The sequence below is a fragment of the Balaenoptera acutorostrata genome, chromosome 5, assembly GCF_949987535.1.
Source record: "Balaenoptera acutorostrata chromosome 5, mBalAcu1.1, whole genome shotgun sequence".
In the NCBI taxonomy this organism is placed as follows: Eukaryota; Metazoa; Chordata; class Mammalia; order Artiodactyla; family Balaenopteridae; genus Balaenoptera; species Balaenoptera acutorostrata.
The window spans coordinates 66,484,850-66,506,715 of NC_080068.1; positions in this window are offsets into that span (position 1 = coordinate 66,484,850).

Sequence of the window (21,866 nt, forward strand, 5' to 3'; positions counted from 1 at the left end):
TAATCAGTGAATTTGGTAAATTCAGTAGCAGGATACAAAATTAATGCACAGAAATCTCTTGCATTCCTATACACTAAGGATGAAAATCTGAAAGAGAAATTGAGGAAACACTCCCATTTACCACTGCAAGAAGAATAAAATACCTAGGAATAAACTTACCTAAGGAGACAAAAGACCTGTATGCAGAAAACTATAAGACACTGATGAAAGAAATTAAAGAGGATACAAACAGATGGAGAGATATACAATGTTCTTGGATTGGAAGAATCAGCATTGTGAAAATGACTCTACTACCCAAAGCAATCTACAGATTCAATGCAATCCCTATCAAACTACCAATGGCACTTTTCACAGAACTAGAACAAAAAATTTCACAATTTGTATGGAAACACAAAAGACCCTGAATAGCCAAAGCAATCTTGAGAAAGAAAAACGGAGCTGGAGGAATCAGGCTCCTGGAGCTCAGACTATACTACAAAGCTACAGTAATCAAGACAGTATGGTACTGGCACAAAAACAGAAATATAGATCAATGGAACAGGATAGAAAGCCCAGAGATAAACCCACACACAAATGGTCACCTTATATTTGATAAAGGAAGCAAGAGTATACAATGGAGAAAAGACAGCCTCTTCAATAAGTGGTGTTGGGAAAACTAGACAGCAACATGTAAAAGAATGAAATTAGAACACTCTCTAACACCATACACAAAACTAAACTCAAAATGGATTAAAGACCTAAATGTAAGGCCAGACACTATAAAACTATTAGAGGAAAACATAAGCAGAACACTCCATGACATAAATCACAGCAAGATCCTTTTTGACCCACCTCCTAGAGAAATGGAAATAAAAACAAAAATAAGCAAATGGGACCTAATGAAACTTAAAAGCTTTTTCACAGCAAAGGAAACCATAAATAAGACGGAAAGACAACCCTCAGAATGGGAGAAAATATTTGCAAACAAAACAACTGACAAAGGATTATTCTCCAAAATTTACAAGCAGCTCATGCAGCTCAACATCAAAAAAACAAACACCCCAAACCAAAAATGGACAGAAGACCTAAATAGACATTTCTCCAAAGAAGATATACAGATCACCAACAAACACATGAAAGGATGCTCAACATCACTAATCATTAGAGAAATGCAAATCAAAACTACAATGAGGTATCACCTCACACCAGTCAGAATGGCCATCATTTAAAAATCTACAAACAATAAACGCTGGAGAGGGTGTGGAGAAAAGGGAACCCTCTTGCACTGTTCGTGGGTGTGTAAATTGATACAGCCACTGTGGAGAACAGTACGGAGGTTCCTTAAAAAACTAAAAATAGAACTACTATACAACCCAGCAATTCCACTACTGGGCATGCACGCTGAGAAAACCATAATTCAAAAAGAGTCATGTACCACAGTGTTCACTGCAGCTCTATTTACAATAGCCAGGACATGGAAGCAACCTAAGTGTCCATCAACAGATGAATGGATAAAGAAGATGTGGCACATATATACAATGGAATATTACTCCACCATAAAAGGAAATGAAATTGAGTTACTTGCAGTGAGGTGGTTGGATCTAGAGTCTGTCATACAGAGTGAAGTAAGTCAGAAAGAGAAAAACAAATGCCGTATGCTAACACATATATATGGAATCTAAAAGAAAAGTGGTTCTGATGAACCTAGGGGCAGGACAGGAATAAGGACACAGACGTAGAGTATGGACTTTAGGACATGGGGATGGGGAAGGGTAAGCTGGGATGAAGTGAGAGAGTGGCATGGACATATATACACTACCAAATGTAAAATAGATAGCTAGTGGGAAGCAGCCGCATAGCACAGGGAGATCAGCTTGGTGCTTTGTGTCCACCTAGAGGGGTGGGATAGGGAGGGTGGGAGGGAAATGCAAGGGGGAGGAGGTATGAGGATATATGTGTATGTATAGCTGATTCACTTTGTTATACAGCAGAAACTAACATACCATTTGTAAAGCAATCATACTCCAATAAAGATGTTAAAAAAAAATCAAAGAAAAAAACGAAAAAGTCACAGTTACTAATGGACATAACGGGTTACAAATCACAACCACAGTAATGGTAAAAAGGGAACAAAAATTGCGTGCATCAAAAACTGAATTTTGCAACCCTACAAAAGGTGTACGTGTGCTTAAAGACGTGAACCTTCAAAATAAATAAATAAATAAATAAAATAAAAGAGACATAACAACTAAATTCAATGTGTCATCCTGGACTGTGTCCTGAACTAATGGGGAAAATAATATTGTAAAGGATATTGCTGGGATATTTTGCAAAATTGTAATATGGATTATAGATTAAAGTAATGTACCAATGGTTATATACAAATATATTCTAAAGAAGTACATGTAATTGTAGTAAGAGGTAAAGGAGTGTGATGTATGCAACTTACAAATATTTCAGGAGAAATAATTAATATTATGCAAAATTATGCATCCATACATATGTGCTTTATAGAGATAGTGAATTATAAAACAAACATGGGAAAATGATAAAAGTTGATTGATGCATTTTATTGTACTGATTGCTACTGACTTGTTCACTTTAAAATGTTTACTTTTATATTATGTGAGTTTCACCTCAATGAAAAAAAATGATGGATTTGAGTAAAGGGTATAAAGCATATACAGAATTTTTCTGTTCTATTCTGTAACTTTTCTGTAAGTATAAAATTATTTTAAAGTAAAAAGTTAAAGAAACCTCTATGTATCAATTAGTTTCCAAGAAAATAGAAACCATGGTAGGTAGCTCAACAGAGAGAATTTAACTTGGAAATTAAATTAGTTATACAGATCTTAAAGGTCTGAAAAAAAGCAAAGGGACACTGAGGTAACTCTGAGGTAAAGCCTGCAGGTAGCATCTGCCATGTTCTAGGAAGGGCTCCACAGAGCTGAGACTCAGCCCTCTGAGGGGGACAGTGGTTCAGGGTGCCTGGAAAAATGTCTGGAGGCTGAAACTAGCTGCTGCTTCTGCCAGGGTAAAGGGGCATTGCAGACCATATTTCCTGCTTCCTCCTCCTGCCTTCAAGTCTCCCTATAGTGCCCCCTACTGACAGAACCTAACACCAGCCAGCTGACAAAGAATGAATGTAAACTGTAGAGTTCTAGTCCCGCCATCACAAAGCCCAGCACGGAGGTTTCAAAACCACTAACATATAGGACTCAAGGTAGTTGGAAAGCAGTTCTTTCTGGGTTTGATAAAAGCTTAGTAACAGGCACACTCCGCATATCAGAATTCTGAGATGCATAAAAAGCCCAGCTCAGAAGAAAATCATAGTCTTAAATACAAACACTCATAGAGCCTATTCACATTATTTATAGTAGTTATGTTCTATAAAGTGGCCACAAACGCTGCATTAGTGAATACTGAACCATTGCTCTAGGGAAAATACAGGGTTAGTTTCCTATGAGCCTCTGGTCACAACATTTTTGTCAAACAATTAATACATAACCTAGTTTTATGGGTGTTTATGTTTAAAGACACCTTATTTAACATATACTTTTTTTGCGGGGGTGGGGCTGTGCAGCATGTGGGATCTTAGTTCCCTGACCAGGGATCGAATCTGCACCCCCTGCAGTGGAAGCTCGGAGTCTTAACCACTGGACCACTAGGGAAGTCCCCTAACGTATACATTTTTGACTGATTAACATTGAACTCATGTTCAACAGCACTGTAACTGATGCCTGAGTAAAGCTCATCTATCACATGTGTTTTCTCCTTAAGGCTCATCACAAGTTTCTTGTACTTGGGAATACTAGGCAATAGTTCAGTACTTAACATGGCAGGGGTGGCATAAATATGGATATCACCACCAAAAAACACAAAAATGTGGCACTAAATAGACTGTGGAAGGGACACGTTATAGTATGAGAGCTAAAACAAGAAGGCAGAGTTTCACCTTGTTCAGCCCCATCTGGGAACAAACATATAAGCTGACACAAATTTTTTGCTGCTCTGCATGTCTGTGAATGATGTACAGCCTCAGGCAAAAGTGCCCGAGGGTCAACTGTATATAAGTGCAGTAGGGAGTTCTGACATGAATCCTAGTGGTCCCTGCCTCCCGGAATTCACACCCTTGTGTAATCTTTTCCCCTGGAGTGTGGGCTACACATAATGATTCCCTTTTAATGAATAGAACATGGTAACAGAGATGGATTGAAGCTTCCTTTTGTCATTAGGTTTTTGTAGGGGAGGAAAAAAAGTCTTTTCCTTCTACCCTTCTAAGTTCTAGCTGGGACCTCTGTACCAAAAGACAGATAAACAAGAGAAAAACTGAAGTTACTAACATGTATATCTCACATATACATGGGAGAGACTCAGGGAAAGAGTAACTCCAAGAGGTGGCTTAGAAATCTGGCTTACACAGCATCTTCAACAAAGAACAATAAATTTGTAGAGAAATGACAGGACAAAGGAAAATAGTTTTAGACTTCCAAGGAAAGGTAAATATATGGGGAACCAATGGCAGATAAAGGCTAGTTAGTAAAGTTGGTTATGTAGATTCCTCTGGGGCCAGCTCCAGGCTGATATGAGTCTAAAGCTGTCTCTGATAATTTTTATCTTTCCTGGTAGAGAGAGGAGAGGGACACCTTTGAAAATTTATGTCCTGCTTTTAGGAAAATAGGGGAAGGGCAGAGAGCTTTTCCTGTATTTGCTTCTTCTCAATTGCCTTGAGCTCAAAATGATTTTTATATCAAAGAGGCAATATTTTGGGGTGACAAATTCTTGCTTTCTTCATTACAAAGGACTGACTTTCATCTTACTGGTGTTTTTGTCCCTGGCTTTTCTCCCATGCCTACCCTGATGGAGAAGCCTTCCTGTCAAGGAACTAAGGGCAACCTTGGACCAACAGCCAGAGAGGAACTGATTCCTACCAACAACCACTGGGTGAGCTTGGAAGTGGTTCTGTCCCAGCTGAACTTGGAGATGACTGTGTCCTGGGCTGACACCTTGATTGCAGCCTCACAATAGACCCTGGAGCAGAGGGCAGGTGAAACCTGGATTTCTGACCCACAGAAACTGTGAGATAATAGATGTATGTTATTTTAAGTCACCAAGTTTTAGGGTAATTTATTAGCAATAATTAGCAATAGACAACTCACACAAGAAAAATTAAATAAATTAAGCATTGAATTTTTCAAATTTAACAGAAAAACAGAATAAACCTAAGGAAAGCAAAAATAAAGGTGAATACAAATATTAACATATTAGAGAATTGAAAAATTGTAGAACTAATAAATAAACCCGAGAACTGAATTCTTTGAAAAGCAATAAACTGCTAACCAAAGAAAAAAGAAAACAAAATGATACACAAAATAAAAAATTAGAATGGGGAAATAAGCACAGATATAGAAAAACATTTTTAAGTACTTGGTTCAACTTTATGCATTATTAAAAGATATTACTCAGTCGTGAAAAAGAATGAAATAATGCCATTTGGAGCAACATGGAGGCACCTAGAGATTGTCATATTAAGTGAAGTAAGTCAGACAAAGACAAATATTATAGCATATCACTTATATGTGGAATCTAAAAAAATAATATAAATGAACTTATTTACAAAACCGAAATAGACTCAGATGTAGAAAACAAACTTATGGTTACCAGAGGAGATAGCAGGGGGTGAGGGGGAAGTAAATTAGGAGTTTGTGATTAACATATACACAGTATTATGTATAAAATAAGCAACAAGGACCTACTGTATAGCACAGGGAACTATATTCAATGTCTTGTAACAACCTATAATGGAAAAAACTCTGAATTATATATATATTATATAATATATATAATTGAATCACTTTGCTGTACACCTGAAGCTAAAATAACATTGTAAAGTAACCATATTTCAATTAAAAATGGTAAAAAAAAAAAAAAAAAAGAATAAAAATGAAAAAAAATCTTTAAGATAAAATGTTTATTTCACACCTGATTTTCTTCCTTTTCCCTATGGGGAAGTCAGTTAATGTAAACTTGGGCTTTGTGGCTTTATCCTGACCATTCTCTATAATTCAGGATGAAACTGGCTAAAAGTCTCCCAAGAGTAATATTCTTCAACCTGCATGTTTACAACCTATTAAATGTTCATGAAATCTGTATAGTGGATCTTGACCAGAATTTTAAAATAGAATATAAAAATCTGAGCACATAATAAGGATAAATATTGTTTTCATAAAACTTGTACTTCTGTTGTGTGTGTGTCACCAAGTCCAAGCTCACTCTGCTTGCCACACAACAGGCCAATAAATCGGAGACGAGGTGCTGAGGCAAGGAATACGACTTTATTCGGAAAGCCAGCAGACCGAGAAGATGGCAGACTAATGTCTCAAAATAACCATTTTATCGGGGTTTGGATGCCAGTTTCTTTTACAGCTCAGAGAGGGGGAGCAGATGAGGAAGTAAAGTAAAAAGGCACCAAGTTTTGCAACTATCCCCTGGAATGGCCAGCCTCGGGGAGGGGATGTGTTAATTTCTTCTTTCTTGCAGCCATTCACAGGTGGGCAGGGTCTGGATGTTTCCCTGAACAAAGGCGCTTTGGTTTAACATTCAGGCAGAGGGGCAGGGTTCCCTGAGGCAGGCCACTATGTAGAGACAATATCCTTTTAGTGAACAAAAGCAGGGAAAGCAAAAGTTAAAGAAACAGATCCAACATGTAGTCTGATTTGGCTCTTCCCTGTTACATGTGAGTGTATGCACCTCAGTTGCTGTGTAAAATGTATTTCTAACTCTTTGTCCACTTCAAAAGTGTTTGAAAGCCACTAGTGCACAGGACTCAGGGTACATGGAATGTAATTCTGTACACACAAATGACTCCCGAGAGTATCTTTAATTGTGAACCCGAGCACCAAAACAGGAAGGTACCACTTTTCTCCATTAAAATGTATACCACAACCTTACAGCCTTCAAATTCTGACTCATTTTTTCCAGGGGTTAACTTTCCTTTCTCCACCTGCTGCATAATATCATTGATGATTTCCATCTGTTCCAATGGTCTTGTATTTCACAGCAACCCCTAGACTTCTTCAGTTTTATCCATTTAAAAATTATGCTTGCATGTTTTTCATATTGAGAATCTGTTCATTTCTTGCTACACGGTGGATTCCTGAACTTTGACTGTGCTATTTTTCCTTTAGTTTTACGTTATATAGTTTTTCATATTGAGTCTGCCTAAAGTATCCAAAGACAAAAGAAAAATGTTGAGGATCAAGCCATCTCACCAGTCCTTTGGGTTGTCCTCGCCTCCTACCTTAATTCCTTCTTTCTGCTCTTCCCTACTCTCTTCCTAAATATTGCACTCAGGAGGTGTTCACGTTCCTCTCTCAGCCTTTACTCTGGGGGAAGCCAGCTGCCATGGTGCAAGCAGCTCTATGGAAAGACCTGCATGGCAAGGAACTGTCGACTTGGCTGACAGTCCGCAAAGACCAGAAGCCTAACAACAGCCACATGACTGAGCTTAGAAGTGGATCCTTACCTACTCAAGACTTGAGATGACTATATTCCTGACAATACAATTGCTTCCTTGTGAGAGATCCTGAGCCAAAAGACCCAGTGACACCGGATCCAGGTTCCTGACCCACAGAAACTGAAATGTTGTTTGTTTTGTTGTTTTGACTTGCTATGATTTAGGGTAATTTGTTACACAGAAAAGAGAACTAATCCAGGGGCAATTCACCGATTATTTGAGCTTTGGTTGAAGGCATGGCTCAGCCTCCATCAAGGCTATTGAAAAGAGCCAGACATGGTCTGCCCTCAATTCCTCGAGAATATGGGCACGTGTGGGCTCAGCCTATTCAGAAACAGCCTGGGATTTAGTGACCTGAAGATGTAGGGATCTATCGTTGAGAAATGATTCTTCACAGTGGCTGCTCTGAGTATCCCACAGTAGAGGTACTAAAGGCAGCTTTTTGGCCAGACTGTTCCTGCAGTGAATCTTGGTCTCTGGTCCTCAATTTTCCTAACTGTAAAATGGAGATAATAACAGTTGCTATAACATATGGTTGTTGTGAGAATTACATGGATTCAAAATATTAAAAGTACTTAGGTTAGCACGTGGCATACATTTGTGTTGACTTTTATTATAGAAAGATCATCTGAAATGGGGAGATTCAATGGAGGAGTTCTGAGTAGCAATGTCCTGCTTCACCACCTCCAAGTCATTCAATCTCCCCAGCATAGGAGAGGCTTCAGATGCCCAGGGTAGTTTGCTTCTTCAGGGTTGAGTTGCTGACACACCTCACGCTGAGAAATGGGATCAGGGCATCCCCAGGTTTTCCCTTGGGCTATCCCAAGTAGCCAACACTTCCTGAGGGCTTACTGTGTGCCTAGCATTAGTCTACCTGCATGCCTTTTTTGTATTAACTCATCCCAGCAACCTTGTGTGGCAGCTATTCTCTATTTTACAGATAAGGAAACTGAGGCACAGAGGGGTCAAGTAACTTACCCAAGGTCACACAGCTAATGAGTAGCAGAGCTTTGAATTTGGGCAGTCTGGCTCCAGGCTGTGCTCCTAAACACTCTCAGGTGAAGAGGTTCAGTCCTACCAACCTCAACAGGGGCTCAACTCAAGCACCCAGTAGCCACCTCATGTGCTGGTCACTGTCATAGGCTGATATAATGGCCCCCAATAATATCCACGTCCTAATGTCCAGAACCTGTGAATGTCACCTTATATGGCAAAAGGGACTTTGCAGATGTGACTAAATAGAAGACTTTGAAAGGCAGACACTATCCTGCATTATCCAGATGGGTCTGAACATAGTCAGGTGTCCCTATAAGAGGCAGGCAGAAGGGGATTTGAGTACAAAATAGCAAGTAGGAGACCTGAGGATGGAAACAAGGGGTTGAATCGATTTGAGGAGGGAGCCAGGAGTCAAGGAATGCAGGCAGCCTCCAGAAATTAGAAAAGTTAAATTCTCCCCTACATCCCTAGAAAGAGCCAGACCTGCTAATACCTTGTGTTTGGCTCAGTCAAATTGATTTTGGACCTTTGACTTCCAGAAGTGGGAGAGAACAAATGTGTGTTGTTTTAAGCATGTGGTCATTTGTTACAGTAGCAATAGGAAACTAATAGTCGCCAACTCTGAGGGGGCCTCATTTCAGGGGTCATGGCATTGGGGCAGGGACTGCAGGCGGTCCTGCCTCCCTCCCCCCCTCCCCCCACCCCAATCAGTCACCTGTCAAATCAACTGTCAGCTGCTCTCATTCCTTCATTCACCTATTTATTGAGTGCCTCTTAGGGTCGAGGCGCCATTGTAAGTCCTGGGCTTATAATAAGCAGTAAACAAGACAGAAATGCCATCTCAGGGCTTCCATTCCAATGAAGGAGAAACATACACACACGCATACACAAGTGAAGAAACAAATACTCTGAAGACAGTCATCTGTTGAGCTTGGGCCTCAGTCATCTCTCATCTGGGTAACCTCACAGGCTTCTAGCTGCCTCCTCGTGGAAGAAATACTCGTCTGGTTCCTATATGTGTCAGATCCCATGTGATGCACCTTCATTCTTGCAGTCCCCTCACCCCAACCAATGCATTCAGCCCACCACAAAGGAATTTTCTTAAATGGCCCATATGCCTGAGGGATCAAGACCAAACTCCTGAACGTGGCTGAAAAGATCCTTCACCCTTTGGACCCTGCGTTCCACGCCAGCCTCATCCCATCCTCCCCTTGCCCTGCCTGACTTTGCCCTCCAGCCTAGCTGACCCAATGGTGTTGTTAGCTAGGCTAAGACCCCTCTCTAGGCCTTTGCCTGTCTACTTCCTGCCTGGGATGTCCTTCCCCATTCCCTTTCCAGAAAGCCTTTTTAGGGCCCTCAAGGCTGGGATGGATTTTCATGGTACTTGGGGAATATCCCAAACATAGCACCTACCATAGAGTAATATGTTTACACGTCATTTTCCCTCACTGATCTTCAAGCTCCGTGGGAATAGGACTGACTGACCACTTTATACATCTTGGAATTGTTAGTGCACCTTAAAAATCTCCAGGCACGCAGTAAGCCTTATATTTTCTGAATTAGCCACTGTAAGTGTGGACGTTTTACAAAATAACCATAGGAGTGAAGAGAAAGAAGTCATTCATGAGGGCTAGGTGTGCCTTTTGGAGAATGTTGAAATTTCAGACACGCTTCATGGACGGGCCGGGGCTTGGCAGGGCTTTTACATGCTGGCAAACTGGAGCCTGGGTTTTGGAGATGAAGGTGCACTTAGGAGGCTGGGGAGGAGGCTGAGGGGAGGAAGCTTAAACAGGGTGAGACAGTGGCTTTAAGCAGGAAAGTTTCAAGGAAACAGCAAGGTTTTTTAAAACCACCTTGGTGAGGTGCATGGGCCTTAATTATTAAGGTGTCAGAAAACTGTTGAAGGTGCATAAGTGGCTGGGCTTCTTTGGTGCATTGGACAGGTCATTACAGAAGTAGAAGATCATTCTCCAGAGACACGTTAAAAGAACCACTTCTAAACGCTCCACATCTGCCTGTGTAAACACTCATCCTTGAGGGAAAGAACAGGAATGGCTCTTCCTTTATTTGAGCCAGGCTGCTTTAAAATGGCTCAGACTGTCCCAGGGAGGAAGAAGGACCCAGAGAGCTGGCAGAGAAGGGTTGGCCCAGGGCTAGGAGGCAGTTGAGCCCCCAGGAAGCCAAGATGCTGGAGGTGAATCTCCAAAGAGCTCCATGATTCTGTGCTCTTGTCAGAAAAACAAATATCATATATTAATGCATATATGTGGAATCTGAAAAAATTGGTATAGACGATCTTATTTACAAAGCAGAAATAGAGACACAGATGTAGAGACCAAATTTATGGATACCAAGGGGGAATGGGGGGTGGGATGAGTTGAGAGATTGGGATTGACATATAAACACTATTGATACTATGTATAAAACAGATAACTAATGAGAACCTACTGTATAGCACAGGGAACTCTACTCAATGCTCTGTGGTGACCTAAATGGGAAGGAAATCCAAAAAAGAGGGGATATATGTATACGTATAGCTGATTCACTTTGCTGTACAGTAGAAACTAACACAACATTGTAAAGCAACTATACTCCGATAAAAATTAAAAAAAAAAAATCCTGAAGGGAGATGAGCATCTTCACTGTGTGTTTTAAGTTTGTTTACTCCCTGAGGCTGGTTCTTTGATTGCTGTGCTTCAGAATATTTGCATAAGAATGTGACACAATGGGACAATAGTTACACAAACCCGCAGGTGGGCTGGTTTCCGGACAGAATTGGAGGCTTGACCTTTAACTCTTCTGGGAATCTCTACAGCAACTGAGTGGACTGCAGAGCTTATTCAGAAGATGGGCTGGGTGGGGCCTGATATGGGTTTCTCTTTTAACTGTTTTTAGGCTGACAAGGAGATAAGGGAGGGAGAAATCTCTCTTTTGTGCCTGCACCAGCTTCCCCTCCCCCTCACTCTGGCCTGGCACACTGCCACTTCACTCCATACCCCCATGTGCTCCCACTAAAAGGACAAGACCCCCCTCCTCCAGTTGCCACCAAAAGTAGCCTTTTCCGAGGGGCCAGAGGTTTTTGGTTGTTCCTGGTCTGTGACTGTATCCTGAAGCCAAATCTCTTCCCTGCCTCTATGTCATAACCTCACCAACCCCACGTGGTGTCACCTCACTCAACATTTCTTCAAAGACTTGGTGTTGTTGAAACAGGAGGGAAGGGGGCAGGGCACAACCTTTGAAAGAATGACATAGCGGGAGGACATGACAAACTGATTAGAACCAAATGGGTCCAAGATGGCGGACAAGTTGACTTCCACTAGGCCTTGAGCCTCAGTATATGTTCACTGTAACACATCAGCAAGCTAAATGACACACCACAGGCGGCATGACAGTTCCAAGGCCGACCATAAGGATCAAAAAGTGGGCGGTGGCCCAATTCCTGGAAATCCCCACCCCTTCCTGAAATAGCTGGAATACTCCTCCCACTTATTAGCCTATGAAATTACCCACCCCTCTAAAAACTGACAACACCATACCCTGGTGTTTTTCTCACCTTCTGAGATGGCCCACATTCTGTATGCGGAGTGTGTTTCTCCCTAATAAATCCACTTCTTACCTATCACTTTGTCTCTCACTAAATTCTTTCTGCAATGAGACATCAGGAACCTGAGCTTCATTAAGTCCTGAAAACAGGTGTGTGATCTCAGTTGGAAGACTGTGGGTTTTGTCTGGGTTCGAGTCCCAGCCGCATGGGTTCAAGTCTCAGCTGCATGGGTTCAAGTCCCAGTCAGGGTTTTGGCTGGGTTTGAGTCCTGGCACGTGGGTTCAAGTCCCAATCTGAGGTGCACGGTTTCATTGTCACCAAGGTCACTGCAGTGGGTGTTACTAGTGAAGTTGTTTGTGAAATTTTAGCCTAAAAAATAAAACCCTTCATTGTGATGTGATGGAGAATGTTGGGCTGTACCCCACAGGCCTACAAGGCTTGTACTTGCCCAGCTTCTAGACCAAAGAAATAGCCCAGAGTCAGCAACAGACATCAATGATTTAATGGATGAGGGGAGCTTATGCATCTGAAGCAAGGTCCTGGAGTGACCCCCCACCTTGTGTGTCCTACGGCGGGCCAGACGTGGTGACAGTCTGCGTGGGGAGGGGGAGGGGAGGTTACCAGTTACAGGGGGAGTTAAGTCAGGTTGGCTCATCAGCAGGGAAACCAGCAGAGAGGCCCACCCCTCACTGCCCCTTTGATAAGAACAATCACTAGCTGGGATGTGGGCAAGTACCTATGAAGGTCGGTCAGGTGAGTAGGGTATAGGTGAAGCAGGTACTGGTCAGCAGGGGATGTACAAGAGAGCAAGAGAACAGCCATCTTGGGTGGTCTGACCATACAAGAAATATAGAATGCTTAAATGTAACTGCAAGGAAAATTGGGGATCATATACATCTTTCCTGATTTGGGCCTCGTGTAGAAGAGATTGCTCATCACTAATCCATGCCAGCTTTACTGCCTTCTCAGGGCTTCATGGAAGGGGCACACAGGTCTCTTAGTACTCGAGACTGTGAGATCCTCGAAGCCAGAGGCTGTGTCGTATTTATTCCTGGCATGGCCTCACAGCTGACATTCAGTGAGGCCGTTCCTTTACTTAGAGAAGTTGCCCATGTTCTCTGGGCCAACTTCTCCCTCACACCCTTCCCTTTCTGCATAAGTCATAGACTCAGGTCTCCCCCCTGCAAAATCAAACCAAACAAGTGTCCCCATAATCCATTACGCTCCTCATCCCACTTTCTCTCACTTGCCCTTGACATCAGCTTTAGCAACTGTTTTTTCCCTGTCGTTCTAGGAAAACAGAGAGCGACCAGGTCCACTTGTCCTATTCCCCAACATTCTGACATCTGCTTTCCGTTTTCATTACTCACGGAAACTGTCCTCACTGCATTCGTCAGTAGCCTCTTCGTCGACAAACCAGCAAGGCCCCGATTAGCCTCTTCCCAGGCGTTGCTGTTGATTATTTCGCCTTGACATGCTGCCACCCTGGCCTCCCCAACAACACACTGTCCTGGCTCTGCAAGGACCTTCTCAGGCCACCTCTCCCTTCGGCGCGTCGGAGCCTCCCTTTATTCCCCCAAACACAGGTGTTGCTAAGGGTTCTAATGCTGATCTCCCCCGCCTCCCTCCCATCTAGAACCTTGCTCCTCAACGTGTTCCACCTGGACCAGCAGCGTTGGTTTCATTGAGAGCGCATTAGAAACGCAGAATCTTAGGTCCTACCCTGGACTTCCTGTATCAGAATCTGTATTTTATTTTATTTTATTTATTTTTTAATTTATTGATTTATTGTTTTTTATTTTTTTGGCTGCGTTGGGTCTTCAGTTGCTGCGCATGGGCTTTCTCTAGTTGCAGTGAGCCGGGGCTACGCTTCATTGCCGTGTGCGGGCTTTCTCTTGCTGCGGAGCACAGGCTCTAGGCGCTCGGGCTCCAGTAGTTGTGGCACACGGGCTTAGTTGCTCCACCGCATGTGGGATCTTCCCGGACCAGGGCTCGAACCCGTGTTCCCTGCATTGGCAGGCGGATTCTTAACCACTGCGCCACCAGGGAAGCCCAGAATCTGTATTTTAATTCAGATCCCCATGTGACTCATTGGCACATTAAAGTTTAAGAGGTGCTGGTCTATAGCAGCACTAAGCAATAGAAATATAATGTGTGCCACGTGTGTAATCTGAAATTTCTAGCAGCCACATTTAAAAGTGAAAAGAAACATGTGAAATTAATTGTCATCATAGTTTATTGAATTCAATAAATACAAACTGTTATAATTTCAACGTGTTATCCATATAAAAATCATTGAAATATTTTACACTCTTTTTCCTGTTAAGTTTTTGAAATTCGGTGTGTATTTTACCCTTACAGCACATCTCACTTCACACCAGTCACATTTCAAGTGTTCAATAGCCACATGGCTAATTCCTACAGTATTAGAAAATGCAGCTCTAGAGTTTAGCTTGCAGATGAGAACTTAAGGTTAAAGTAAAAAAAATCTGTGAGTGAACCCAGCTTCAGCACGTATTATCTTTGTGATCTTGAGCAAATTACTCCTCTCTGGTTTCCTTTCCTCATCATATGAACAGGGAATAATATTAACTATTTCACAGGGTCGCAGTGAAGATTAGAGATAACGTATGTAAAAGTACATAGCTATTACTTGATAAATGGTGACTATTAATACTCTCCTCTATTTTCTGGGCTTTATCTAATTATATGCAAATTTTGCCTCTTTAATAAGTGACACATTAATCACCATCATTATTATTTTTTGCATAAAGTTTTCTTACAATTTAATGGTAAAACTGTTAGTGCTTCTCCATGTGCTTTTTAGTAACTGATTCAAAATATAAACAATTTAAATCCTTGCTTCCTCAGTTAGATGATGGCATAGACTCTGGAGCCAGACTGTGGAGGTTCATATCCAAGCTGCATCACTTACCAGCTGTGTCTGAGTTTCCCCATCTAAATAGGGCTAAAAATACTCTCTATCCTATGGGGTTTGTTGTGAAGATTAAAGGAATGAATACATAGAAATTCCTTACACCAGTACCTGACCCATAGAAGGCATTACACAAGTTATAATGTTAATAAAGGACCTATTCACAGTAACACTTATGAAGAGTTTGGGGATATTGGAAATGCCAAAGTTAAAATGTTAAATAAAAGAAACAACCCAAAATGGTTTTTATAGTACAATCACAGCTATATTAAAATCAAAGTAGCTTAGAATTATGTCTAGGAGAAAGACACCAAATATTAATTTTGATTGTGTTTGGGAGACAGAATTTTTTATTTTTTTAATATTTGTTTATTTGGCTGTGCTGGGTCTTAGTTGGGGCATGCGGGATCTTTGTTGCGGCATGCATGTGGGATCTAGTTCCCTGACCAGGGATCGAACCCTGGCCCCCTGCATTGGGAGCGAGCGCAGAGTCTTAACCACTGGACCACCAGGGAAGTCCTGGGAGACAGAATTTTGAGTGATTTTTTTCTTTCTGCTTTCCTAAATATGTATTAATTTTGTAATGAGGAGACAAATTAACTTTATTTCTGAAACTGCTTACCGTTGAGAGCATGGGGTCTGGAATAATACAATGCTCCCTGGGGTTCCCCTGAGGGCCCTGTGGTGTGGTGAGTGAAGCAAGTCAGACAGAAAGACAGACGCTGCATGACCTCACTGACAGATGGAATGTAAAAGAAACCCAAACTCATAGAAATAGAGAATAAGAATGGTGGTTGCCAGGGGCTGTATGGGTGGGGAAATGGGGAGATGTTGGTCAAAGGGTACAAACTTCCAGTTATAAGATGAGAAAGCTCTGGGGATCTAATGTACAGCATGGTGACTACGATTAACAATACTGTATCGGGCTTCCCTGGTGGTGCAGTGGTTGAGAGTCTGCCTGCCGATGCAGGGGACATGGGTGCGAGCCCTGGTCTGGGAGGATCCCACATGCCGCGGAGCAGCTGGGCCCGTGAGCCACAACTACTGAGCCTGCGCGTCTGGAGCCTGTGCTCCGCAACAAGGGAGGCCGCGATAGTGAGAGGCCCGCGCACCACGATGAAGAGTGGCCCCCGCTTGCCGCAAATAGAGAAAGCCCTCGCACAGAAACGAAGACCCAACACAGCCATAAATAAATAAATAAATAAATGCATCATCACGTTTAAAAAAAAAAAAAATACTGTATCATATACTTGAAAATTGCTGAGATTATAGATTTTAAATGTTCTCATCACACACACACACACACGCAATTTGTGATTATGTGAGGTGATGGATGTGTTAAGTATTTTGTGGTAATCATTTCACATATATTATGTGTATCAAATCATCACACTGTATATTTAAACTTGCACAATGTTATATGTCAGTGATAGCTCAATAAAGCTAGAAAACAAAATAAGAAAAGAGGAAGAAAAGATTCACTTCATAGATTTCAGAGAAGCAAATGTTAACTTTATTTAAATTTTTAAAAATATTAAAACAGGGAATTCCCTGGTGGTCCAGTGGTTAGGACTTGGTACTTTCACTGCCAGAGCCCAGGTTAAATCCCTGGTCGGGGAACTAAGATCTCACAAGCTGTGCGACATGGCCAAAAATAAATAAATAAATAAATAAATAAATAAATAAATAAATAAATAAATAAAATAAAAATAAAACCCCAAATTCTCTGGGTTCCAATTCTGGCTACGCTTTCACTAGCTGATGGCCTCAGTTAACTTGCTTAACTTCTCTGTGCCTTGATTTCCTCATCTATGAAATGGGAATAATAATTATACTTAATTCATAAGAGTTGTTGTGAGGATTAAGTTATATAATACTTGTACAGGACTTAGGAAAATGCCTGGCACATAATCACAATGTTTGCAATAATGAAGATGAAGATGAAGAAGGGGAAGGAGAAGAGGAGAAGAAGAAAATGGAGGAGGAGGAAAGAGAGGAGGAGAAGGAGAAGGAGGGGCAGGAGAAGGTTTGTATTAGTGATGTGTGCCTCCCCTGGGTTTGAATCCTGATTCCTACTGAGGTTTAAATCTAAGGCTTAAATTCTCTCAGCCTTAGATTTCTCATCTGTAAACGGGATAACAACATTCACAGATCACACAAAATTGAAAAGGGGGGTGGGTTCCCTGGTGGAACAGTGGTTAAGAATCCGCCTGCCAATGCAGGGGACACCGGTTCGAGTCCTGGTCCGGGAAGATCCCACATGCCGCGGAGCAACTAAGCCTGTGTGTCACAACTACTGAGCCTGCGCTCTAGAGCTGCGAGCCACTACTACTGAGCCCGCGTGCCACAACTACTGAAGCTCGCACACCTAGAGCCTGTGCTCCGCAACAAGAGAAGCCACTGCAATGAGAAGCCCGCGCACCACAACGAAGAGTAGCCCCCACTCGCTGCAACTAAAGAAAGCCTGCGCACAGCAACGAAGACCCAACACAACCTAAAATAAATAAATTTAAAAAAAATTGATACGGGGAATAAATAAGATCATTCATGTATAGTGTCTGAAGCACAATAAGCTCAATAATATTAGTATTTCTAAAAAGTTAAAGCAAAATGGAATAACAATGTCTACTTCATAGGTTATTGTGAAGATAAAATGAGAGCTCTTCGAAAACTGAAGTACCATAAAAATGAGGCACTAGTTAAAATGTCAATTTATTTCCACTAGATGGCAGTAGACATCACCAAATAGAGCTGAGCTCAACTAAACAAAGAGCTGAGGGGGAACACAAATACAGGATAGTTTTCATACAGTTACTTACTTGGCCTAGTCCCACTTCTGTGATTATGCGGGAATGTGGATGAAGGGCATATATTATTTCAAATGAGTGAACTACCTGCTTGGGCTTAGGAATCTTTTTGTTTGATGTAGACTGTATTTTCCAGACTAGACCTGGACTGAACCAGGCAGTATGTCACAGATCAACACTGACACACAGATATAAGAGGCAGAAAAGAAACAGATCTGCCAATGTACTAACTTGTTGTGCCTCTTTGGTCAAATTATTTCTCATCTCTAAACCTCTCATTAAGGTTTGCTGAATAGCCACAAAAATTTGTATGTATTGTAGAATCAGTCAATATGTCAAAGGGAGTTTCTCAAGGGAAAAAAAAAATCAGTAAATAAATGTTCTCATACTATACGAGGTACTGTTAGAGGTCATTGATGAATGAGTCTCAGAATAACCTTTCTTTTATTTGCTAATTTCTTAAAATATTATTCTTGTAATACAAAATGATACTTTTAATTTTTTAAACACTGTACATGCTGTATTAGTTTACTAGGGCTGTCCTAGCAAAATATCACAGACCAGGTAGCTTAAACAACAAAAATGTATTATCTCACAGTTCTGGAGGCTAGATGTCAAAGATCAAGGTTTGTTTCCTTCCGATGCCTCCGTCCTTGTCTTTCAGATGGCCGTCTTCTCTCATTTGTCCTCACATGCTCACCCCTCGGTGCTGTCTGTGTCCTAATATCTTTTTATAAGGACACCAGTCATATTGGATTAGGGTCCACTCTAATGACCCCATTTTAACTTAATTAAATCCCCAAATACGGTCATATTCTGAGGTACTCGGTATTAGGACTTCAACATAACTTTGGGGCAGGGACCCAGTTCAGCCCATGACACATGCACAGTTTGTTAAGAAAGTAGCAGCGGGCTGCTCCTACTCCATCCCTCCTGCCTCATTTTCCAATTCCTGGAAGAATCCAATTTGCACTCTTTTAACTAATTATTTGAGCAGTTAACTTCCCATCTCTAAATAATATGTATATAATGCCTCTTCTTGGTTTTTCAGGTTTAGATTTCATCCCTTGATTTTTACTATGAAAGACGTAACTCTGTCATACCTCCCATCACTTGCACTACCCACATACACACTTCCTCTCCTCCCATTCTCCCAAAATAGTGAATCATACTTTTGGATAGATCAATGACTGAACAACTTTGAACAACTTCGTTTTTCCTGAAGCCAATTACTGTCTTTTTTATTTGCTTAGTTTTCTATGTACTTGTTGCACATCAATACCTAAACTTTACTCCTTTGATGTCAATCTCATCTCAATTACTGTAAGACACATTTCTTATTCTATCTACTTCCTCCTCTAGAACCTGCCTCCAGGGGCCTCTTGCTTGTTCCATTCTGGATTGGCTGAACTCTAGGACTGCTATACTGCTGCCTACTAATTCCTTTGCTTCTCTCTTGGGTTGGAATTCCTGTTTCCTGGGTCCTATTCTTCCTCTTTTTGGTCTACTTTCCTGTTGTGATGTCTGTTTAATATTTCAAAGATTTACTTATTCACCAAATATTTATTGAGCTTATGTCAGGCACAGTGCTAAAAACTAGGGTTAGAGAAGTAAGAGAAATAGAAAATGTCACTGCCTATAGGCTCTTGATGTCCAGCTCTGTAACAACACAATGGCCGATGTGATGTGAGTTCAGGGCAGGTGCCTAATCACTTACAAACTGAATAACTGTTTTTGTTACAGATGCCATCATGGAGAAGATGGCAAGAGACAAAAATTTATTGAGTCCACTGTGTCCTAAGTTCTTTATGTACATTTTCTCATTTAATACTCCCAAGATTCTATTATTATAATACCTATTTTATAGGGGGAAGGCAAAAGTAGAAGCTCTGAGATTCAGAGCTTGTTAAGTAACTTGCAGAGCAAGTATTTGACTGCAAAACTCTTTATAGCCATGTTATACTAAGAAATGAATGCATGCAAAACCAGAAATCAAGGTTTAATTCCTTCTTAACCAAAGAGCCATTTTGTTTATGCATACTGGTGGTTTGTTTTTTTTCTGTGGACCATACTTTTAGGTAAGCTAAGGTCCCGACTCCGTAGGAATCCATTTATTCATTTACCAAATATTTGTTGAGCAGTACTCTTCTAGGTGCTGGAAATATGGCATGAACCAAAAAAGAATCACTCCCCTTTAGGAACTGACATGAGGGTGTCATAAATAAATTTTTTTAAAAAGCCAAGTTGAGATAAACCCTATGGGGGAGGGAAAATAAGGCAGGCTAAGGAGAATAGAAAGGAGGGGCACTATGGTTTTACAGGATGGTCAGGGAAGGCACTTCTGATGTGGGGACATGTGAGCTGCAACAGAAGGAAGGGGAGGAGGGAGCTCCATAGATATGTAAGCAGAGGGAAAGGCAAGCGCAAAGGCACTAGGGTGGGAACAGGGAGCCCGGTGGGGCTGGGGAAGAGTGAGTCAGGGGAGAGCAGTAAGAGACCAGCAGAGGCCTTGGCAGCCATAGTAAGAACTTTGGTTTCCTCCTAAGACAACGGAGGCGGGAAGATACTTGAGGGTTTTTGGCATGATCCCCAGAAGACTCGGAAGTTTCACAGGCTACTCACTGCCCACCTCTGGCTCCCCTTTCATAGCAAAACTCACAAGGACTGTCTACACGCTCTTCACCACTTTCTCACCTCATGCCTTCAGCCAGGCCATTTGGGCTCTGGAACCTACCACTTCTCTGAAAAAGATCTTATCAGGGTCGTCAGTGACTACAATTTCGCCAAAGCTCATGACAATGCTCAGTCCTCCTAATTCCCAACCTTGCAGCAGGAACCCCAGACTCTAGCTTGGTTTTCTTCCTCCTTCACTGGCTTGTTCCTTGTTCTCCATATCTGTCAGAATTCTGCACATAGTAGTGCCCCAGGACTCTGACCTCTGACCCATGCCGTACTCTTCCCCTGGACTTTGGGTCAGCCTACCATTGATATGCTGATGACTTCTGCATTTATATCTCTAGCTCCGAATTTGTAATTCCAACTGCCTTGTCCACATGTCCACTTGGAGGTCTAATAGGCATCCTCTCCAAACGTTCTTCATCACAGAAATGGCATCACCACACATCCACCTGTTCAGGACAAAATCCCAGGAAGCGTCCTTGATTCTTCTCTTCACTCCACTTGGTTCTGCCTCCAAAAGACATCCTGAATCTGACCACATCTCACCAGTCCCCTGCTAGCCACCAGTTCAAGCTGCCACCATCCCTTGCCTGGATTTCTGTAAAAGCCACTGAATTTCTCCCCCCGCCTCCACTCTTACCTGTCTCCTCCATTCTTCATCCAATCTCTTAAGACGTAAGTCATATCAGGGCCATGCCCCTGCTTAAAATCCTCCACTGGGGCTTCCCTGGTGGCGCAGTGGTTGAGAGTCTGCCTGCTAATGCAGGGGACACGGGTTCGAGCCCTGGTCTGGGAAGATCCCACATGCCGCGGAGCAGCTGGGCCCGTGAGCCACAATTGCTGAGCCTGCGTGTCTGGAGCCTGTGCTCCGCAACAAGAGAGGCTGCGATGGTGAGAGGCCCGCGCACAGCGATGAAGAGTGGCTCCCACTTGCCACAACTAGAGAAAGCCCTCGCACAGAAACGAAGACCCAACATAGCCATAAATTAAAAATAAATAAATAAATAAAAATTAAAAAAAAAAATCCTCCACTGGCTTCCCACTGCAACAGGAACAAATCCAAACCCCTTATCATGGCCTACACGACCACACATGTTCATGACCCTATGGTTCCATCACCCTCCCCGTTCCCTCTCCCTCACCTAGGGCTCCAGCTGAACACACTGAGTTGGTTCCTGCCTCTATTTTTCCACACTCGCTTTTCCTTGAGCCTGGAATACTTGTCCCCAGGGTCTTCATCAGGCTTCCTTCTCATCCTTCAGCTTGCAGCTTAACTACCTCTGAAAGGCCTTTCCTGACCTCCCAAAGGAAAGTCTTCTCCTCCCCCCTCCCAACTCTCTAGCACCTAATTTTAGAAATTATTGTATTCACTTGTTTTGGAGTTCCCTCTGTTACCTCTCCCCCAACACC